Below are 22621 nucleotides of genomic sequence, written 5' to 3'. Positions count from 1 at the left end.
CCCCAGCCTTATTCAACGGAGGAAATCCTGACATCTTTATCACCTAAATGCATATTGGTATCAAGACTCCCAATTGTGTCGCCATAGAAGGAGGGATGAATCAGGCTGCTAGGGGGAGCAAGGATCAAGCGCAAATACCGTAACAAGAAATAGGTGAACACCCTGGGGTAAGCGGTAAGAAAAAGGGGAGTATACATACAGCCCTTTGATGGGTGCTGCTCCTAGGATGTATTCAATCCAGGTCCATAGAAGTGATGAGAACAGAGGGTCAGGAGCGCACGCTCATCCAGGTTTATATATAGTGGGGGAAAAGAACATATACAATAGAGCAACAGAGTATATGACAATATTCTTAATAAATATGTCACCCCCTGTAAACAGAACGGGCTAGATATCTTTCTCCTACTGTGGTAAGTCCTGTTAAGGGCAGGCACCAGTAGTAATCATGGGTTTTCCCCCTTCACGCCCTGCCCTGAGTGATAGATGCAGGTCCCTGACTCTGCTGCAGGCATGAGACATAGGGGAGGTCCTGCTGACATCATGAGGGGTGGGGCTGACTCTATTTAGTAGCCAGTTCCTGTGAGGACGGTGCTCTTGTTATGTGGGAGTTGGAGGAGAGAGGTTCTGTCCTGGGACCAGAAGAGAGAGGCTATGGTCCTATGAGTTTGGAGAGTGAGCAGAGCTAGAGTGGACCAATGCCCCTCACCCTACTGAGGGGGTGAGGGGGAGAATCTATCCCCACCCAGAGTATACCCTCTGAGGTGGGTATTGGGGGTATTGGGGGTATTGAGGCCCCCCACAGACCATCCTGCAGGAGTACAGTCTGGAGGAGAGGGGGAGAGGAGGAAGTCTGGTGTACCTGTGGAGTGCCTTGGGCATATGACCTGTCGTGTACTACTGCTGCTGTGTGCCAGATAAGAGACAATAAAGACACTGCTGATTTTACATAAGACTGTGTGATTCTGGAGCATTCACCCTGGGACCAGGGTTATTCTTCTATAAGGGTCCTACCCCACATCCCTGGGAAGTTATAGAGGATGGAGGTGCTGCATCACTAAGGAAATGGAGGCAACTACCCCAGAAGCCTGGTCCTGTGTCCCCAACATCACCGCGGGAAGCTCAGGCCCTCCTGTTACCTGCAGGTACGCCCCACCAAAGCACATGTAGCCAGCCCTCACTACACCCTAGATATGGCATCTGTGTCTGGGGGGGGAATATGGGTTACAAATATATAGGAGTTATCCCACTCACATGTAATGCAGGCCTCTCTTGGCTTCTAGGGGTAACTTTGTACCAAGCATGTCACTGAAGGTAGACGCTCACTTCAAACCCCTGATGTCAGCGACACATCGCTTTTAAAGGAGCCCTCCAGGAAACAGTACGATTTAAAAAAAAATAGGATTGCCGCAGGGGCCTGCGGAGCTGAACCTTGTTGATTTTCTTTCCGGTGACCCCCTGCTTCCGAGATACTTAACTCCGTAGGGGGTGTCGGAATCCCTGTGCAATTTAAAGCTCCCGCGTCACAAGGGCCAATAGGAAGACACCAGGGATGACGTGGCGGCTTCCTATTGGCCCGCAGGACGCAGTACTTTTAAACCGCCATATTGTGAACCAAACTAGGGCTCCTAACGGCAACACCGACGGAGGAAAGTATCTCAGACAGCAGGGGGTTCCCGGATCTGAAATCAACACAGTTCAGTTCCGGAGACCCCCAGCTACAAACATATTAAAAAAATTAAAAAGCATAGTGTTGCCTGGACTGCCTCTAAACGCACTGCACTGATTAGCAATGTTTTTCTGGTCCCGCGGGCAGCGAAGAGGTTAATAATTCGTCTCAAGATATACTGACTTCAGAATAATTGTAAAGCAGCATTTCCCCAGCCCCGGGGCTGTCTGTGTGTTTTTTAAACTACCTAAATTCTCTGGGGGGAAATAATGTGCTAACTGGATTCCTAGATGAAATATTGATGGGACCCAGTCAGGCAGTGAGATGAGAATGTATACAACCCCACACATGATGGAGGACACTGCGTGTATCCTAGTTGAGATTTCCCTCATTAAAAAAAAAATCGGTTCAAAAATGCATTGAGTGGCCTTATATTCCCCTCCCTATCTGGCCACGAGTGCAGTCTAGTGTGCTGAAGTGTATTGTCTCAAGCCAAGCGTCAAGGTCGAACGTCATACCCAGAACCACATCTAACATATATGGCTGCAATTCATCAAGTGCAGCTGCAGGTGCAGAACTGTCAGGTCTCATCTGTTTTAAGTAGGACATATACATCAAAATGTGTAAGTAATAAAAAAAAAAACAACTGATTGCAACACGTCACGGCACTTACATTTTTATTCTGTAGGTATATAGTCATGTAACCCCTTCACGGCTGGGGCAGTTGCTGTCCCATCACGTAAGCCGAAAGCAAAAACCTTCTCCGAGCCGGCGGCAGCAGCAGTGTCTCGTGTCTTCCGGGTGCTGGACTAGCAACGGGGTCCTAATTCTATTTAGAGACGCGGGCGCTTGGATCTGCATTTACTGCAGAGAGATTCCATCCTTCTCCAAGAAGTGGAAACACGCGCAGCCGATATGTCTGCTCACGGCCAAGGTGTTGCAACAGGTAGAGATGGGCAAATTTTTTTTTGGGGGGGGCGGCGGCTTTGGGTCCGCAGCGGAGCGGCCGGTTCTTTTGGTCCGCGGATTTCAGCGGATCAATCTTAAAAAAAAAAGGCGATTTAACGTTTTCCGGATTTTTTTAAATTATTATTATTGCCAATACAGGTATAGGGAAGACGTGGTGCTCAATATTAGTGTGTGCACTATAAGCATATAGTCATAGTCCATAAGAGAGTAGGAACACTATAATTCATCCGTAGAAAGATAGTCCATGAGTGTATTTAGGGGAGTAAACACAGACCTAGCGGTCAGTCTGCCAGACTACCGCATATAAAGGTCAGTGATGCACACCCACTTTACACATATACATCCCCAATAGAGGGTAGCAGGTATAAGAATAAGGGATATAGCCCCTTACCTGCCCTAGGGGGTATCCTGATGCTGTAGGGATAGTGTTCCAAGGCGTGCAGTCCTGAATTGGAAGTAACTGGAAATGGATGGAGCAAAGGAGCACAGCCACCAACGGAAGATCCAAATAGCTAAATAATTCTTGGCCAACTCCAGAATAAAAGTCAGGGTAATTTATTATAAAGACTCACAGGATGATGAAAAGCACAAACGCACCGACGCGTTTCGTTCCGTGGGACTTTCTCAAGGTGTACAATTCAGACAGTCTTATCCTTACCTATTATAGCTGCCATTTCGCGCCAGTCTCACAGTATGGCGCCGCGCATGCGCATCGAGGAGGCGTCGCCTCGCTATGATATTTACTCATGCAACCAGTCAACCGGTGCATGTGTTACGTCATCAGCGTGCGTGCGCATCTCCAATGATAAGCATGCGAGCGCCACCCCTGCCTGGCTAGAGGAGAGAAATAGTTATTAAAAAACAAAAAAACTTTATTGATAAATATAAACAAACAAAGTTAAAAAAAACAGATATAAACATAAGAAAAACTGGATTTTTTCTTCTTTTTTTGCCCATTTTTTTGTGATTTTATTGCACCATATATGTTTACTCTTTTTTTGGGGTGTTCCTGATTTATCGCTCCCTTCCTACCCAGGATGTGGATTCATAATACGGCGGTTTAAAAGTCCAGCGTCCTGTGGGCCAATAGGAAGCCGCCACGTCATCCCTGGTGTCCTCCTATTGGCCTACGTGACGTGGGAGCTTTAAACTGCACAGAGATACCGTCACCCCCTAGGTCTGTATCTCGGGAAGCAGGGGGTCCCCGGAGCTGAAATCAACGCGGTTCAGCTCGGGAGACCCCCTGCTTCATATGAAAAAAAAAATAAAATAAAAAATATAGCGTCGCTTGGACAGCTGCTTTTAAGTCCTTCCCAGAAATCTGCAGACATCCTTTATTTTAGCTGTTTTATTACTGCTGGAAGCTTTCTGAGAACTTCCCTTTACAGCCAAGTAGAATGTTGACCCTAAATAATTCAGGCAAATTCACGTAGGTACAAAGCCGTCAAAGGTAACCAGTGTGCTAAATATTTAGAATTTTACAATGGTTCGATAAGATGCATAATTGTATCAAATTCCGTTTAGCATTCGTTTTTCAGATTTTATCAGTGGGAATTGTTTTTTTTGAAGATTGAGCCACCTGTGCTGAAGCAGGGATAGCTTCACAAAACCTGACCTGTTGGTAGCCCTTGAGGATTGGAGTTGGCCACCTCTGCGCTAAACATATCAAGGGAAAAAATCCTGTACCCCAATTCATAGCTTTGCTAAGGTGCAACGCTTAAAATGTAGATGTGCAGGTGACGTAAAGGAATCTGGTTTCCCTGACAGCCTGTCCTGTGTGGCAGCGTGAGGACCACTCTGAAATAGAGTATCATGCATTATATATACAGCACGTCAGCAGCGCAGACTGAAATACTCCTTTGCTACTTACTGTGTCCTGTGCAGCCTCCTCCTCATCACAATCTGAGCCAGGCAGGTTACCTGAGCCCACACCTGTATAAATACAGAACCTAATCTTGTTACATGAGCCTGTACACGATCAAACTGTGTTTGTTTGAGGTGCAATCCCTTTCGAAGTGGCCTGGCATGTCCTACCCCTCAACGGCCCTACAAAATCCCAGCCCTTGTGTACCAGTCAAACGTGCCTTTACCCATTGTAGCAGGTACAAGCCTTGAGATATACATCGCATCATCATGTGTATTCTGAGAAGCTGGGGAAGCGGCAGCATATTGCCCTGACCCAATGGCCAAGGCGCCGTCTGACCCCACACACTTGTGTATAGAGGACCAACGTCCTAATCGCAGTAAGGGCCATATTTACTAAACAGTGCTGCCCTGTAAGACACCTTCCAGCATGGCTTAGTAAATATGATCCATTCAAGTTAATAGGGTATAACAGGGGTGCTCAACTCCTGTCCTCAAGCCACCCCCAACAGGTCAGGTTTTCAGGATAGTTGAAGACTGAGCTAATGAGGGAGCCACCTCATAACTTAAGGGGTTTTAGCGGTTAGGGGGTTAAGGATAGGAGGTTTAGGGTATGGGTTAGGTTTGTAGGGTAGGGAATTAGCATAAGGGCTTAGGGTAAGGGGTTAAGGATTTTAGGGTAGGGTATAGCGTTTTTATTAGTGGTTAAGAGTAGGATTTTTTAGGGAAAGGGGTAAGGTTTGGGGCTTACATTGGACGGCGAAGCGGCCGGCGAAGAGATGTTCCGGCGGCGAGGTGACTGTTGGCTAAACGCCAGCAGCGACTTGGTCGCGGCAAAACATCTGTGACCATATGTCTTAGACTGCGCAAGCCTGGGATTCCGGAAATGGAACCTGAGAGGGCTCCACTTCCGTTTGGATCAGGCTGGTTACCCCATCGGTCAGCCTGATCGGCACCTAGAACAAAAAGTGCCCATGATGCACCTGTGACACCGTAAGCGAGCTGAAAAGTTCAAGAACAATTTTTTTCAAATATATATCTAAGAAAAAAAAAAAAAAAAAGATCTCGAAAGGTCAAACACAAGCCATTACCGGCATTTATTTTTGTGAGACGCCGGATAAAACCCTGCGGTTACCGAGTTCCATGGAACAAAGGATAAAAACAACTAGTGTATCCATTGCTTTTGTAGAACGCACCGGCGCTGAAGCAGTTAACACCAGGTCGTTCCTCCTGCTTTCTGCGTTTCTCGCCCTACCTGACAAGGTATTCACGTCCTCTGCACGGAGACCATGAGCAGGCTGGGACAGGCTCTCAACCCCGCTGGATGGCATTTCGAGTGGTGCCTCTTGCTGGCTCTCTCTGATACTGTAGGTTTGGGTTCAAAAGATAAAGTAAGAATTTTTCTGGTCTTGAACTCTTGATTGCTTCATTTTTTTTGTGTGTGCTGGTAACAAAACAAATAGACAAGTTAGAACTATTTCACTCGAACAACATAGGAACCAAGTTCTCTGCAAAGTTCAGAACCCAGCAATACAAGGGAGCTATTCATTGCGGCTTTTGTTTTTTTCTCTAACTTTCTTTCCTACCCTGGCTCCCTTGCTTCCTATGTTGAGGTCTTTGGGTTAGGTTTTGACACATATTAATCCCATTTTACATGAGCGTGACTGCATAATGAAAAGTGGGGCTAAAGGAATAAGCAAGTGAAAAATTACACTCATATGGCAATGGACAAGGCATTTGATTCAAAAAAAAAAATTCATGGTAAAAGCTGCAGTTTTGGAGTGAGGTTTAAAGTTTTTATTCAGGTGGATAAACCTTATTATATCCGTCTGTGGTCTTTTTTTTTCTGCCTTTTTATTATTTACACGTCATCAAACCTTTAACCTAAATTGAACATTAAGAGAGCGAGATCATGTTCTTGTCGGATGTACAGTATGAGTGGCAATAACCCTCACATATTGTCCGACAAAACACACTAATATCACAGTGTTTATGGATATGTTAATGTCTGTGCTTAGACAATTAATTGATTGCTTTATCTCCTCATCTTTGCAGTGCAGACTTAGGCCTCGGACATGGTCAAAAAGGCCGCGCTGAGGGGAAACATTATCCCTATCAGCGCGGCTTTAGACGGCGCTTCCGCAGGCGTGCGGAGGCGTGTGGAAATGCAGGAGACAGGCAAGTTTACATTTTGCCGCTGAGGGAAGCGCAGGGCCGGTCACGTGTCTGCCAGAAGCCAATGGCAGTCCGTGACGTGGTGCCCTAGTCCCGCTTCCCGCCCGGGACACAAGCGCGCTCGCTGACGCTCATGCAGGGACACGAAAAATCTCCTGCTTGAGCAGGAGAGCATGAGCGTCAGTGGAGGATGACGGGGCTCCTCGCGGAGCGTCAGCGAGGCTCAGCGTTGCTTGTCCTTCTATGGACTCAGCCTTAAAAGGCCACGTGAATTCTACTTCATACTGTAGTAGTAATGTGCGGTTGAAACCTATTTCAAGTTCACATTGCGAAGCCAGTATAACCAGCCTCACACTGGCGAGACCCAGAAGGTCCATGTGGCACTCTGTGAGTAGGGTTACTGGCTGTGCGCTTCTTCAACCCAGGCTGTGCTGAAAAGCGGTGTAATGCGGCAGGCAGAAGCTTGTGTGTGCTCATCTGCATGTCATTACCCAGAATCCCTTGCTGCAGTGGAAGCACTGTATGCTAAGAGATAATGGGGAACCGCAGGGTTGAGATGTGTGAATGTGCTCACAAGTGATATTTTTAGTTAATTTATTGTAGCTAAACTGCAAGGAATAGATATCTGTCAACAACTCACCGGCCTTTTTTCTGTTTCATACGGGGGCAGTTTGTAGTCTCTAGTAATGCATCTCAAGCAACAATCTGTCGTTAAAAAGCCAATTGCTTTGTTGGTGTAGTCTCATACAGCAGTGCACACTGATTTATCTCTAGCTGCTGAAATCAGAGCATTACAGAGATAGCTGTTTTTATTTCAGGTGTCTGCTGGGTTTTGAGTATTATATGAACCAGAGGAGTGGGGGGGGGCTCAACTCCAGTCCTCAAGCCCCCCTACTAACAGGTCAGGTTTTCAGGATATCCCAGCTTCAGCACAGATGGCTCAATTATAGGCTTCCACTGAGCCTCTGATTGAGCCACCTGTGCTGAAACTGGGATATCCTAAAAACCTGACCTGTTGGGGGGGCTTGAGGACTAGAGTTGAGCCCCCCTGGCATGAACGGTGAAAGATCAAATAAAGATGCTAATTAGGAACTAAGGCCATGGATTATCTGTCTTTTTCTTTAATAAGTGTATTACATGCATTGCACTTTTTATAAATAAATAAATCCCATTTGTTTACCACCACCTGCTGATCAGTTATGGTAGCACATGTGAATTAAGGGGACTGAGAAAAAGGTCTATGGTTTTTAAATCATTAATAACAATCTACTAAATATAGCAAAACATATTATATCACAGGTCACTGCTCTTTGTTAAATCTGTTGCTGTTTTTTCTTTGGATTAAAATTAAAAAAAAAAAAAATGTCATTTTGTACACGCCTAAAAGATAAAATATGTTAATCTGTTCTTGTAATGTCTGTATATAATGTATAACCCTGTTCATTTAATGTAACCATGTATTTGTAACTGTGTATTTGTTATCACAACACTGCCCAGGACATACGTGAAAACGAGAGGTAACTCTCAGTGTATTAGTTACTGGTAAAACATTTTATAAATAGATACATAAATAAATAAACCTCTAGGTCAGGGGAGCGCAAACTTTTGCAGCTGCGCCCCCCTGCCTTCCCTCCGCTGGTGCTCACGCCCCCCTCCCTTACCTTGATGCGGCGTCAAATGACAGCCGGTGTCATGTGACATCATATCACGTGACCCACAGCGTCATTTGACGCGTGTGACATCACATTACATGACCCCGCGTCAATTGCCACGGACACGAGTGACGCCGGCAGAGTCAAGGTAAGTAATAGCGTTGCAGAGGCCTCACGCGACCCCCTGGCATTTAATTTTAATGCCTCGTGGGAAGAGCGCGGGGCCACTGCAAGGGCCCGCGCCCCCACCCCAAAAAAAATCTCCCGCCCCCCACTTTGCGCAAAGCTGATCTAGGTATTAAGGAACATTGTGACAATTTTAGAGTACACATAATGAATTATCTCACCTGAAGGTAATTTATACTAGCAGGTCATTTATACTAGCAGGTCATTTATACTAGCAGGTCATTTATACTAGCAGGTCATTTATACTAGCAGGTCATTTATACTACCAGGTCTATGGGCTGACTTGTCAAATCTTTTAACAATTACAGTGCCACAAAGTGCTTTTTTTCTGTGGGAGAGAATTTGCATAACTTGCTTTCACCCTGTGATCAGGATAGGCATGTTCCACTACTAAACAATGCCGAATGAAAGGCTTGACACCAAGTAAATACATCGATTTAACCTGGGATCCAGAAATTGGTCGCCCTATTGTTTCTTTACCTTTTCCGAAATCAAGACCATGAAGGCCTCACAAAGAGAGATCAGAGAGAAAATCCAGATCTGACAAGAGACCTGCAGGGGGGATCGTAACTTAAGTTTCCTGTGAAGTGCAAGAGATGTCTGTGATTGAAAGCAGAGATATCTCCAGTTTAGAGCCATACTTTGAAGTTAAAGCTGGAAGAAGCTCGTGGCTAATTCTTTCACACCTGACTACATTACCTGTTGTGTCTGATCACAGTAGGCATCTGTCATGTCATCAAAGGTTTTTTTTTCTTTCTAGAAGGATGGGAACTCTTCTCCATAGGGAACAGGTAACCATAACAAGCTACTCGTAGGTAGCAATCACTGATGTAAATGATGCCTCTGAATGGCGTGGAACGGTGCTTGGTGATTGTGGAGGAGGAGCTGGGTGACATCTTGGTAAGACAGCTGGGCAAAGAGAGGCGCTGGGGTGTCTCAGCAAGAGCAGAAGAGAGTAACAGTAATGGACAACAAAGTCATTGGAGTTATGGCTGGGGCAGAAGAGCAACACGACTCTACAGCAAAAGGAAGAAGGTGTGAGAGATCTAGGTTGAAAGTGCAAGTGATAAGTCCAGTCATTTCTAGGCAGTTAATATACCTGAAGATGTCACCAACATTGGAAACAACTCAAGCTTTGCTTTTATGGTCTCTTGATGCCTTGGTGGGAGACCACCTCGGTTTGTTGGGGATTATTTATCACTGAACTATTACAGCTGCAGTTCAGTTTATTTTTTATTTTTTAATTAATATTTTTACTTCAATAGTTTCATGTGGGCAATCTCTAATTACCTAAATAACCGTATAGCTGCAGGTCAATTCGTTCTCCATGTATTGATCGGCGAAATTTGGTGACATCATTAGTGAAGGGATATGTTTTTCTTCTGCTTCTGTCACTCAGTGGAAGCTCATGAATATTCATGAGCACTCCTGCACTGACATGTGCTAGAGGGAGGGCAGGGCTGACAAAGGGGTGTGCCAGGGCTTGTGACAGGCATGAAGGGGCTGTGCCTTAGCAAATGGTTGTTAAAATAGAATACAAGAAAATTGGTCTTTCAAAGTTGTTTTTTTTAAAACAGAAAATGCTAAAAGTATTTTTTCTTACTACAGAAATGATTTATTAAAAAAAAACACACATGCAGGATATTGACTGAACTGCAGCTTTAAACACAGCCTTTCCTGCTTACATTCTAACCATATTTCAAGCCCCTTGTCCCTAGCACTCCATCCTCATAATACAGCTTTTGTCATATATGTGATGTTCGGTTTTCTAAAGTCCTTTTTATTCCACAAGCTAAACGTAGAATTGCCGACAATTTCCCCACATGTTTATAAAAGGCTGGTAGTCTATACAAAGGAACCCGGAACTCGGATAGCTGCTACTGTCCGGAGGTCAGACATAGACATGTGCTAAATAAAAGCTTTCAGGACCACAAAGAAGGATAAGAAAAGCATAGCCTTCAATTAGTAGTTGGGATTAATATGGGTATAATACTATCTGTTTCTTTATGTGGCTGTCTCAAACCCCAAGTTATAAGTACAGATCCACACAGGATCATGCAACGTAATTACATTTATATGTGTAGCCCGGGTCCCTCTGGTTCCCGGTTCTCTTTCCCCTTACCTCCAGCTTTGCGGGGGCGCTGCTGTGGTGAGCGCATCGGCGGGGGCTCCCGGTGGTGTCCGAGGCAGGGCGCCGCCATCTTTGATGTCCTCGCGCATGTGCGGAGGCTCACGCATGCACGGTGCGCGTCTGCTGTCGCGGCGGCCATTACACATAGCGCAGGAAAGTGTAGAGGCGCAGGAAGGGACTCGAGTGGTTGCGCATGCGCAGTGAAGTGGTGCGGCGGCCATTAGTCTAGCGCAGGCGCAGATAGGAAAGGGTAGGCAGCCATTAGAGAGGCGCCCATGCGGTCTCCATAAGGAAAAGCCCCAGAGAGGACTCCAACTCCCAGCAGGCTTAGAGGCAGGTGAGTCAGATGATTGCAGGCAGCCAACAGTGTTTGCAGTTTCCCCTGCAGAGAGTGGATACATTGTATGGGCAATGTGCTGGAAGTCAGTCAGACTGAGGAGACAGTGGGGGAAGGAAGGGGGGAAGAGCTGCGAGCTTCTGCCCTAGGCCAGAAGTACCCCGGGCTAGAGTTGAGGCACTGACTCCCCACTAGTGAGGGTGGGTGTTCCTAGGGACAGGCCCTTAGGTAAGGACCCTGTGCCCATTCAGCTGTGTGCTAGGCGGGGACCTAGTGACAGTGCCTGTGCAGTTCCTTAGTGCAGGGAGAGAGAGAGACCTTGTGAAGGGACCAGTGATAGTGTTGCTGCATGTTCCTGTATGCGGTGTTGCTGATCCAGAGACTGTCCTTACGGTGGGACGTCCGGCTGGACCCAATCCCACGCGGAGGTACAGATCAGTGCTGGACCAAGTGGATCTGTTAGACCCTTTGCGAAGACACCCAGGTGCCGGGGCACCTGGGCAGGTATTTACACTCTTCCACATGTGCACCAACTTTACCTTGCTCCTCACCCGTGACAGGCCTGTTCACACACTTGGGTGGGCTTGGACTCTCTGGACACAGGGTTGGGAAGGGGGTGTAAGGGTATAGCCCAGTTAGGGGCTAAGAAGGTTACAGCCCAGTAGTAGGGGCAAGGTATAGCCACCAGCTAAAGCCAGAAGGTGGCCTATATATATTGTTGTGTATGCTGATATGTATTATGTTATGTATAGAGCTGTTGATACTCTGTAGTATGATACTGTGTGTTGTGTTGCTCGTCCAGTAAACCTTTTAGCCATAACCCTGGTGTATGTGGTTTCTGGGTGGGTTCCTATGCTAGGGCCATTCTACAATCCTATAGAATCCTACATAGGTGGAGGCGCTGACCGACAAGAGAACGTTCCAGAGAAGCACCCCAGGTTCCCATCAGCGGAGGCTCAGGCCTCCTGTGAACCTGCAGGTATATGCACCACACTTGGTAACATATAGATTCCCCCTCACATTCACTCTATCTGCGATTGGGGTGGAGGAATACCTGTTACATATGTTTATTGACTAAAACTATGACATTGTAGCTCTGTTTGAAACAATTCAGATAATATTTATGGTTTATTCAGATAATAGACAGGTTCTTTATGGAATGGCTGTTTATAAATCTGATTCACTATTCACTGATTAATACACACATCCTCATATATACCCATTGGAATACATGCACGCTGATATACACATATCTGCATACATACACACTGATATACATATATTATTATAAATACACATTTCCTCAGACATACACGCATATACACACATATCCTCATACATACACACATCCTCATACATACACACGTGCACACACATATCCTCATACATACACATGTGCACACACATATCCTCATACATACACACGTGCACACACATATCCTCATACATACACACATATCCTCATACATACACACATATCCTCATACATACACATATCCTCATACATACACACATCCTCATACATACACACATATCCTCATACATACACATATCCTCATACATACACACATCCTCATACATACACACGTGCACACACATATCCTCATACATACACATGTGCACACATATATCCTCATACATACACATATCCTCATACATACACATGTGCACACACATATCCTCATACATACACACATATCCTCATACATACACACATGCACACACATATCCTCATACATACACACATATCCTCATACTGTAACGGACGTGCTCGCCACATATCGTGACCGGACCGCGGGGCTGAGGTGGGGATGTGAATACACCGACCTTAGACCACGAAGCCGGTTCTGGGTTGCGCAGTCCGTAGTCAATCGTAGCCGGTTTGGGGTTGGAGAAGGCAGGGTAATCCATGGACAAGCCGGAGTCGGAATTGGAGACGTCAGAGTAATCGATATCCAGGCTGGGGTTCGGCAACAGGTAGGCTGGTGCGAAGCGCTTCAGCATAGCAGCTGAACAGCGGGAATGGCCTCTACGCGAGGAGCGGGAGCGGCCCATGATTAAGGTCTCTGCAAGGGGCGAATGCAGACTGGCCTAGGAACACAGCAAGGTAGCACTGGGAGACCAGCGCTTCAGCACAGGAACCAGGAAGCAGACCTCTGCCTGGGGTGAGTGCAGCAGGACTCAGGAACAAGGCAAGACTAGCACTGGGCATACAGCGCTTCAGTACAGGAACCAGGAAGCAGACCTCTGCCAGGGGTGAGTGCAGCAGGTCTCGGGAACAAGGCAAGACTAGCACTGGGGATCCAGCGCCTCAGTACAGGAACCAGACCTCTGCCAGGGGTGAGTGCAGCAGGTCTCAAGAACAAGGCAAGGCTAAGGCAGGAGTGTTTGTGGCAAACACAGTTACATCCAAGAGAATCTTGGTTTATGCTCAGCAATGAGGGAAAGGGAGAGCCCAGTATAAGAAGGGCAGATTGCCAATCCCAAGACAGGGGTGTGTGGGAATTCCTCCAATGCCAGGGCAGAGAGACAGAGCTGCAGTGATTGCAAGCACAGGTGATAGTGCTTGCAGATCCAAGGGGAGGTCTGTGTGAGAGCTCACCAACTCTGCAGAAGTGAGCTCCAGCAAAACCTAGGAACGGATTCCTTACACATACATACACACGTACACACATATCCTCATACACACATATCCTCATACATACATATGTACACACACATATCCTCATACATACACACATACATATCCTCATACATACACACGTGCACACACATATCCTCATACATACACATGTGTACACACATATCCTCATACATAAACACATATCCTCATACATACACACGTGCACACATATATCCTCATACATACACATGTGCACACACATCCTCATACATACACACATATCCTCATACATACACACGTGCACACACATATCCTCATACATACACACATATCCTCATACATACACATGTGCACACACATCCTCATACATACACACATATCCTCATACATACACACGTGCACACACATATCCTCATACATACACACATATCCTCATACATACACATGTGCACACACATCCTCATACATACACACGTACACACATATCCTCATACATACACACATATCCTCATACATACACACGTGCACACACATATCCTCATACATACACACGTACACACACACACACACACACACACACACACACACACACACACACACACACACACATATCCTTATACATATACACATATACACATATACACACATCTTCATACATACAGTATGCACATATACACACACATACACGCATACATATACACACATATACATATACATATACACACACAGACACACACAGACATATACACACATTTGAAAATCCGCCGCCCCTTGGCACCGAGCTCTGGCGCCACCTCCTTCCAGTCACCCTCCTTCTCTTTCTGAATCGCAGCCTCAAATGACACCGCGGACGGACGTCATGACATCATATGACACTGTGTTGCCATGGCAACGAGAAGCCGTGTGATGTCACGTTGGTGACGTCCGCGGTGTAAGTAGGCGGCTGCCACAGCTAAGTGCCTTCCCATTAGGCCCAACTGATCTGAGAGCGCGGCAAATGTATTTTGGGGGAGACATTTTTGCCGGCCCAAAATATTGACGCCCTGGGCCCGGGCCTAATGGGAAATCCACTTACAACATATCTGGATACATATACACGTATCCCTATACATACACGCATATAATCATACATATACACGTATCCCTATACATACACGCATATAATCATACATATACACGTATCCCTATACATACACGCATATAATCATACATATACACGTATCCCTATACATACACGCGTATAATCATACATATACACGTATCCCTATACATACACGCATATAATCATACATATACACGTATCCCTATACATACACGCATATAATCATACATATACACGTATCCCTATACATACACGCATATAATCATACATATACACGTATCCCTATACATACACACGTATAATCATACATATACACGTATCCCTATACATACACGCGTATAATCATACATATACACGTATCCCTATACATACACGCATATAATCATACATATACACGTATCCCTATACATACACGCATATAATCATACATATACACGTATCCCTATACATACACGCATATAATCATACATATACACGTATCCCTATACATACACGCGTATAATCATACATATACACGTATCCCTATACATACACGCGTATAATCATACATATACACGTATCCCTATACATACACGCGTATAATCATACATATACACGTATCCCTATACATACACGCGTATAATCATACATATAAACGTATCCCTATACATACACGCATATAATCATACATATACACGTATCCCTATACATACACGCATATAATCATACATATACACGTATCCCTATACATACACGCATATAATCATACATATACACGTATCCCTATACATACACGCATATAATCATACATATACACGTATCCCTATACATACACACGTATAATCATACATATACACGTATCCCTATACATACACGCGTATAATCATACATATACACGTATCCCTAAACATACACGCGTATAATCATACATATACACGTATCCCTATACATACACACGTATAATCATACATATACACGTATCCCTATACATACACGCATATAATCATACATATACACGTATCCCTATACATACACGCGTATAATCATACATATACACGTATCCCTATACATACACGCTGTGACAAACGGCTTACTCCGGGGCTCCGCCGTCTGTCCGGGACTGTTAGAACACGGTCTTTTAGGGTAGGTTAAATGATGAGACGTCACGTACTGTTCCTTTAAACAGGCTATGCCTGGTTTATTCAGTCCCAGGCACTGAGACTGCCACAGTTTAAACAGAAAACAAAGCCAAACAAAAAGCTGCTCGTCTGAGCGATAACTTAAACTTAGATGTCCCTGACTCAGAGTTGGAAGTGGCTTGTCCACTTCCACCAACAAAATAAGTACCTTTGCAGTCTTTAGACAAACTAACAGAATGAATGAAGCGATTTGGGAAAGAGGCTTTCTCACCCCTCTGCAGTTCAGCAGCCTTCCAGGCTCTTGGGCGGGGCTCAGAGGAAACAGGAAACAGGTCTTATATACCTGAACTCTAATCAGCATGACAGGTGACAGAAAACAGGCAGCAGACAAACTGTGGAATGGAGTGCCTGTACCACGAGGCTGCCCTGTTCAGCTTAGACAGGACAGAAACTGTTCAGTATCCTGGGAGCCCTGTATATGGAGTTTATTACCAACCCCTGGTTTCTGTCACATATCCTCCCCCCCAGCTCAGACCTCGAGGGGTGAGCGACCATGGATATTAGGGAGTGCATCCTTGACAACCCGTCGGCATTGCCATGTTTGTGCCCCGACCTGTGTTCCACAGAAAATTTAAAGGGCTGTAGGCTTAGGAACCACCTGGTCACCCTAGCGTTCTTCTCCCTATTTTGACACATCCAGGTAAGGGGTGCATGATCTGTGACCAATCGGAACTTTCTCCCCAACAGATAATACTTGAGTGTCTCTACAGCCCACTTTATTGCGAGACACTCTTTCTCGACTATGGAGTAATTTTTCTCCTGGGGATTTAGTTTCCTACTTAAATAAAGGATGGGGTGCTCCTCCCCTTGAGACTCCTGGGAGAGTACCGCCCCCAGCCCTACCTCAGATGCGTCGGTTTGGACTACGAACTCTTTGGAGAAGTCAGGTGTGACCAACACTGGTTGGGCACAGAGAGCTTCTTTCAGGCTTCTAAAGGCCTGTTCGGCTTCGGGGGACCACTTTACCATTAGCGGTCCTCTTGCTTTTGTGAGGTCGGTTAGTGGGGTTGCCTTAGTTGCAAAATTGGGAATAAACCTCCTATAGTAGCCAATTAACCCCAAAAAGGTCCTTACTTGTTTTTTTGTGACTGGCCTTGGCCAATTTTGTATCGCCTCTACTTTGAGTGTTTGTGGTTTGAGTAACCCTCTACCAATAGAATACCCCAGATACTTGGCCTCCTCCAGACCAATAGTGCATTTAGCGGGGTTAGCAGTTAGTCCAGCAGACCGAACTGCGTCGAGCACAGCTTGGACCTTTGGAAGGTGGGACTGCCAATCTTCACTATGGATTACCACATCATCCAGGTAGGCGGCAGCGTACCGAACATGTGGTTTTAAAATTTTATCCATCATTCTTTGGAATGTGGCGGGAGCTCCATGTAAGCCAAAAGGCAGCACCTTATATTGAAAGAGGCCGTCTGGGGTTGAGAAGGCTGTTTTTTCTTTTGCCCTTTCTGTGAGGGGAACCTGCCAGTACCCTTTTGTTAGGTCTAGGGTTGTGAGATATCGGGCTTTGCCCAGTCTCTCTACAAGTTCATCCACCCTGGGCATAGGATAAGTATCAAATTTTGACACCGCGTTTAGTTTCCGGTAGTCATTACAAAACCTTGTTGTACCGTCTGGCTTTGGGACTAAAACTATAGGGCTGTTCCACCCACTTTGGGATTCCTCAATTACGCCTAGTTTTAGCATTTTTTTAACCTCTAAACTTATAGCCTCTCTCTTGGCCTCTGGGATTCGGTACGGTTTAAGGTTAACTCGGACCCCCGGTTCAGAGACTATGTCATGTTTAATTACGTTAGTTTTACCTGGCTGTGTAGAGAAGATTTCTTTGTTCCTTCTCACTAAACTCTGGACCTCTCGTTTCTGATGCACGGACAGTGTTTCAGCTATGCTAACCTCTGGGTCAGTTTCTTGATTCTCTGACGGACCTGGGGGTACTAGGGTTAACAAGACCTCTCTATCTTTCCAGGGCTTGAGTAGGTTTATATGGTAAATTTGCTCAGGTTTCCTCCTACCTGGCTGCCTTACCCTATAATTTACTTCTCCCACTCTTTCCAAGACCTCATATGGCCCATGCCATTTAGCAAGGAATTTACTCTCCACGGTGGGAACCAGAACTAGTACCCTATCACCTGGAAAAAAAATTCTGACCCTAGCACCCTTATTATACGTATTCCTTTGTGCTTCTTGAGCTTTCTCCATGTGTTCCCTCACTATGGGTAGGACTGCAGCAATGCGGTCCTGCATTTGGGCAACATGCTCTATTACACTTCTGTAAGGGGTAACCTCGTGTTCCCAAGTTTCTTTGGCTATATCCAGTAAGCCTCTTGGATGTCGGCCATACAATAGTTCAAACGGGGAGAAGCCTGTGGATGACTGGGGAACTTCCCTAATGGCAAATAACAGGTATGGTAACAAACAGTCCCAGTTTTTCCCATCCTTATCGACCGCCCGGCGTAACATGCTCTTTAAGGTTTTATTGAACCTTTCCACTAAACCATCTGTTTGTGGATGATAGACTGAGGTTCTGAGATGCTTGATTTTTAGGAGTTTACATAGCTCTTTTGTTACTTGGGACATAAATGGTGTTCCCTGGTCAGATAAGATCTCTTTAGGAATTCCGACCCGGGAAAACAGAAGTACTAACTCTTTTGCTATGTTTTTAGCAGAGGTGCTACGTAGGGGAACTGCCTCCGGATATCGGGTAGCATAATCTAATATTACCAATATATGCTGATGTCCCCTAGCAGACTTTATTAGGGGTCCTACTAGATCCATAGCAATCCGGTCAAATGGTACCTCTATTATGGGAAGGGGTACCAATGGGCTGCGGTATGCTTTGAACGGGGCGGTGATCTGACATTCTGGGCATGAGGAACAATAGTTTGTAATTTCTGCCAGAACCCCAGGCCAATAAAAGCTTCGGAGAACCTTTTCTTTTGTCTTTTCCACCCCTAGGTGTCCCCCCAATGGATGACTATGTGCGAGGTGTAATACTACGTTACGGAATGTCCGTGGTACCAACAATTGTTTAGTTGTAACTGATTTTCTTTTATCAACCCGATATACTAGGTCGTTCTCTACCTCGAAGTAGGGGTAAGCAAGTGACCTATCTGGTTGGCCATGAGTACTATTCTGGTCCCGTATATTTCCCCTTGCTACCGCTAATGTGGGGTCCTCCCACTGGGCCTTCTTAAAACTCCCAGGACTGACCTCTAGGTCAGCGAGGGTCTTATCCTGTACTGGGGTGGTAAGTGCCTGATCAACATCTTGATTTGGGGTATTCCCTACCAAAGTAGTGATGGGGAAGGGAATTTCACAGCACTCCTCCTTTTCCCCCTTCTTATTTGGGCCCTCGTCAACCTCCATTTCTGAAAAAGGGAAAGGATTTGTTTCTTCTAACACTTCGTTATGGTCTGCTATTGAACTCTGGGCGCTATTCTGAGCTGGGGACCACATTTTTAGAAAATGGGGAAAGTCGGTCCCTATTAACACATCATGTGCCAGTTTGGGTACAACACCCACCTTGAAATCTAAAGAACCAAATTCTGTTTCAAAAAAACCATCAACAGTGGAATATTCATGATTATCCCCATGTATACAACAAATTGCCACTCTTTGTGAACTGTTTACCTGTTTCTTCTTAATGGGCAATAGGTATTCGGACACTAGTGTGACCATACTCCCAGAGTCAAGAAGTGCCCGAACCCTCTTACCATTAACCTTTACAAATGCCCACAGATGGTTATTCAAGGGGTCCTCTGGGCTAGGGCCCATACATTGGGACAACAGCGAATAAGGTTCCACGCTGTTGCATTGCATGGGCTCATCATTTAGTGGGCAGATTTTTGCTGTGTGGCCCCTCTCATGACAATTTACACATTTAGGTACATAGTCTGTGTCCCACTTAGAGCCTTTTCCCGGCTCCCCATGTTGGCTATTGCCCTTAGTGTGCGAACCACTGTTGCTGGAGCGGCGTGAAGGTGGTCGCCGCTCTTCAGCGCCCCTTAACCCCGGTACCCTTTTACCGTCTCTGGAAGAGTCCTGGAACCTCGGATAGTGGGGTTGCTCCATGACTGTGGGTTGCGGGTGCTCTTCTGCTGCACTGTACCTTTCTACAAGGGCCACAAGCTCATCCGCATTGTGGGGGTCACTCCGACTGACCCAACGGCGTAAGGCAGAGGGAAGTTTCCTCAAGAACTGGTCCATGACCAACCGTTCCACGATGTGGCTTGCTGAGTTGATCTCGGGTTGTAGCCACTTCCGGGCGAGGTGGATGAGGTCATACATCTGGCTTCGGGTGGCTTTATCCATCGTGAAGGACCATGCGTGAAACCTTTGGGCACGAACAGCCGTGGTTACGCCGAGGCGGGCGAGGATCTCGAACTTCAATTTTGCATAGACGTTAGCTTCGGCTGGCTCTAGATCAAAGTAAGCCTTCTGGGGTTCGCCGCTTAGGAAGGGTGCAATTAGACCAGCCCACTCAGCTTCTGGCCATCCCTCTCTCTGTGCCGTGCGTTCAAACGTGAGAAGATAGGCTTCCACATCATCCGAGGGTCCCATCTTCTGAAGGTAGTGGCTTGCCCTGGTCATTTTCGGAACTGGGGCTGCCTCTGCCAGTGGAAGGTTACTGATAGTCCCCCTCAGGATCTCGAGTTCCTGCTGTAAGCCCTGAGCGAACCGCTTTTGCTCCTCTCTCAGCAGGCGGTTTGTCTCTTGCTGGTTTGCATTAGTCTCTTGCTGGGCTATTAATAGCTGTCGCTGGGTTTCACTCGCCTGTTGCTGGGCTTCATTCGTGTCTTTCTGGACAGCGACATTGCGTACCAGCGCACTCACCACGTCTTCCATCTTGTTTGGAGAGAGAGAAAAAAAAACCTTCTTTTTTTTTTTTTTTTTTTTTTAAAGTTCTTTAACCCCCAGACCTTTCAGTGTTCTGCCCGCATTCTCCACCATATGTGACAAACGGCTTACTCCGGGGCTCCGCCGTCTGTCCGGGACTGTTAGAACACGGTCTTTTAGGGTAGGTTAAATGATGAGACGTCACGTACTGTTCCTTTAAACAGGCTATGCCTGGTTTATTCAGTCCCAGGCACTGAGACTGCCACAGTTTAAACAGAAAACAAAGCCAAACAAAAAGCTGCTCGTCTGAGCGATAACTTAAACTTAGATGTCCCTGACTCAGAGTTGGAAGTGGCTTGTCCACTTCCACCAACAAAATAAGTACCTTTGCAGTCTTTAGACAAACTAACAGAATGAATGAAGCGATTTGGGAAAGAGGCTTTCTCACCCCTCTGCAGTTCAGCAGCCTTCCAGGCTCTTGGGCGGGGCTCAGAGGAAACAGGAAACAGGTCTTATATACCTGAACTCTAATCAGCATGACAGGTGACAGAAAACAGGCAGCAGACAAACTGTGGAATGGAGTGCCTGTACCACGAGGCTGCCCTGTTCAGCTTAGACAGGACAGAAACTGTTCAGTATCCTGGGAGCCCTGTATATGGAGTTTATTACCAACCCCTGGTTTCTGTCACAACGCATATAATCATACATATACACGTATCCCTATACATACACGCGTATAATCATACATATACACGTATCCCTATACATACACGCGTATAATCATACATATACACGTATCCCTATACATACACGCATATAATCATACATATACACGTATCCCTATACATACACGCATATAATCATACATATACACGTATCCCTATACATACACGCATATAATCATACATATACACGTATCCCTATACATACACGCATATAATCATACATATACACGTATCCCTATACATACACGCATATAATCATACATATACACGTATCCCTATACATACACGCATATAATCATACATATACACGTATCCCTATACATACACGCATAGAATCATACATATACACGTATCCCTATACATACACGCATAGAATCATACATATACACGTATCCCTATACATACACGCATAGAATCATACATATACACGTATCCCTATACATACACGCATATAATCATACATATACACGTATCCCTATACATACACGCATATAATCATACATATACACGTATCCCTATACATACACGCATATAATCATACATATACACGTATCCCTATACATACACGCATAGAATCATACATATACACGTATCCCTATACATACACGCGTATAATCATACATATACACGTATCCCTATACATACACGCGTATAATCATACATATACACGTATCCCTATACATACACGCGTATAATCATACATATACACGTATCCCTATACATACACGCGTATAATCATACATATACACGTATCCCTATACATACACGCGTATAATCATACATATACACGTATCCCTATACATACACGCGTATAATCATACATATACACGTATCCCTATACATACACGCGTATAATCATACATATACACGTATCCCTATACATACACGCGTATAATCATACATATACACGTATCCCTATACATACACGCGTATAATCATACATATACACGTATCCCTATACATACACGCGTATAATCATACATATACACGTATCCCTATACATACACGCGTATAATCATACATATACACGTATCCCTATACATACACGCGTATAATCATACATATACACGTATCCCTATACATACACGCATATAATCATACATATACACGTATCCCTATACATACACGCATATAATCATACATATACACGTATCCCTATACATACACGCATA

Source organism: Ascaphus truei, chromosome 6 (assembly GCF_040206685.1).
Source record: "Ascaphus truei isolate aAscTru1 chromosome 6, aAscTru1.hap1, whole genome shotgun sequence".
In the NCBI taxonomy this organism is placed as follows: domain Eukaryota; kingdom Metazoa; phylum Chordata; class Amphibia; order Anura; family Ascaphidae; genus Ascaphus; species Ascaphus truei.
This window is presented reverse-complemented; position numbering follows the sequence as displayed.